Source organism: Arachis stenosperma, chromosome 8, assembly GCF_014773155.1.
Source record: "Arachis stenosperma cultivar V10309 chromosome 8, arast.V10309.gnm1.PFL2, whole genome shotgun sequence".
NCBI lineage: Eukaryota > Viridiplantae > Streptophyta > Magnoliopsida > Fabales > Fabaceae > Arachis > Arachis stenosperma.
In genome coordinates this window covers 24921342-24924193 of record NC_080384.1, presented here as the reverse complement: position 1 = coordinate 24924193, position 2852 = coordinate 24921342, and positions in this window count along the sequence as shown.

The following is a 2852-nucleotide window of genomic DNA, read 5'->3' as shown; positions in this document are numbered from 1 at the left end:
CATTATAACTGTCATTTGCATATTTTTCTGCAAAATCATGCAATAATTTTATAAAATATCTCTATCTAATAAAATAAAATTTTAAGCACCAACAACCTTTTTCTTTTTGAGCAAATGAAGATGCATTGAGAAAGTTATTATGTTATAAATATGAAGTGCATAGGGCAAAATTTCTTCCATCGAAAAAGATGTGGCTGTGGTGAAAATGTTGGTGGATTCTGTAACCTCCTTGATTAGTAATCTCACGCAAATATGCTTTTCATTTTATATATAGGAAAAAACAGAAAGAGTGCAGAGATTTATGTATAGTTGTATACTACATTACTACTAGAATTTCGTTTGTTAATCAGTGGTTTACAAACGATAAATGTATCAAGCGAGATCAACGAATGCCTTGGCAATATAATTTTTGTGTGTACTTCAAACACATGTGAAACAAAAGTGAGTAATTCCATCACTTTCATTAAAATTTGGCCCGCACTTAATCAATAAAAAAAATTAAAATCTGATCAGCATTTAACCAAAAAAAATGAGTAATTCCTGTTATAAAATAAATAAAAGATATATTAAATATAAAATAAAGATGTATAAATAGAAGACTCTAGCATTAAAATAATTAGCTCAATAATGATTTATATATATATAATAATATTATATGTTGTAATGTGTATATATATAAAGATAGAAAGAAGTATTAAAAGTAAAGAGAGAGAGAATTGCATTTGCTTTTGTTACTATGTAAAATGACTCGTATCTTACTACTATTTATACACATGAGAATGTTTTGATTTCAACCTTCATTTATTTTGATTGTCTTGGAGAGAGGTTCCTTCAATATGGAGAAGGTAAACCAACGTGGTCATCCACATGCTTATCTTAATTCTCCCCTTTGGATGGCCATTTATGATTATTGCCTCATTAAAACCTTACTAAAGGAAAATCCTGTGGGAAAAACCTTAGTGAAGGAAAAAGAGTACAATATCCTTTGTGATGGGGACTGCCTCATTAAAAACCTTGTCAAGAAAAATCCAATGGGAAAAAAACCTGACCAAGGAAAAAAGAGTACATGATCCCCCTCTTGCCGACATCATTTAATGTCTCGAAATCGGCGCATCCCAATCTCATGTACCAATCTTTCAAAGGAGGATTTTGGGAGTGACTTTGTAAATAAATCTGCCAGATTGTCACTTGAGCGAATCTGTTGGACATTAATTGTTCCTTGATTTTGAAGATCATGAGTGAAGAAGAATTTGGGAGAAATATGCTTTGTTCTATCACCTTTGATGTATCCACCCTTAAGTTGAGTAATGCATGCTGTATTATCTTCAAACAGGACAGTTGGAGCTATCTTATGATCAATCAGTTCACATGATGATAGAATATATTGAATCAGACTCCTCAGCCAAAAAAAACTCGCGACTAGTTTCATGAATTGCCAGTATCTCAGGCTCTCAGCATGATTAAAGGATGTTGCAGCAATCGTCTGTTTTGTGGACCTCCAAGATGTAGCTATACCACCATATCTGAATAGGTATCCTGTTTGAGATCTCCCTTTATGTGGATCAGACAAGTATCCGGCATCTGCATAGCCAACTAGTTGTGACTTGGATCCATAGGGATAAAACAATCCCATATCAACCGTCCCATGAAGATATCGAAAGATTTGTTTGATTCCACTCTAATGTCTTCTGGTTGGAGAGGAACTATATCTTGCTAGTAAATTCACAGCAAATGATATATCGGGTCACATATTATTAGCAAGATACATTAGCGCTCCAATGGCACTAAGATGTGGTACTTCAGGACCAAGGATATCTTCATTTTCTCCTTTAGGACGGAATTGATCCTTCTTCTCATCCAAAGATCTTATGATCATTGGGGTACTCAAGGGATGTGACTTATCCATATAAAATCTCTTCAAGATCTTTTCTGTGTATGTCGCTTGATGAATAAAGATCCCATTTTTTGTATGCTCGATCTACAGGCCGAGACAAAATTTAGTCCTTCCAAGATCTTTCATCTCAAACTCTTCTTTTAGAGTTTTTATAAATGTTGGAATCTCATCAGGAGTCCCAATGATATTTAAATCATCAACGTACACAACAACAATAATGAATCCATATCCAATTTTCTTTATGAAAACACAGGGGCAGATATCATCATTATTGAATCCGTTTTTGGCCAGATACTCAGTAAGACAATTATACCACATTCGTCCAGATTGCTTTAGACCATATAAAGATCTTTGCAATTTGACTGAGTATAGCCCTTGCAAATATTCATTGGATAGTTTAGATATCTTTAGTCCTTCAGGGACTTTCATATAGATATCCCGATCTAATGAGCCGTATAAGTAGGCTGTTACCACATCCATTAAATGCATATGCAGTTTATGATATGCAGATAAACTGACCAAATAACGCAATGTTATCGCAACCACTACAAGGGAATACGTTTCTTCATAATCTATACCGGGCCTTTGTAAAAAATCTTGTGCTACAAGTCGGGCTTTATAGCGCACAACTTCATTTTTCTCATTTCGTTTTCTCACAAATAGCCACCTGTATCCAACAGGTTTTACATCTTCTAGTGTACGGACTACGGGTCCAAAGACTTCACGTTTTGCAAGTGAGTCTAACTCAACCTTCATGGCTTCTTTCCATTTTGGCCAATCATCTCTTTGTCGACATTCTTCGACTGATCTTGGCTTAAGATCCTTACTTTCATGCATGATATTTAATGCCACGTTATATGCAAATATTTCATTGACAATTGTTTTATTTCGGTCCCATTTTTCTCCTGTAAAGACATAATTTATTGAGATCTTGTCATTTTCACAATTTACAGGTACC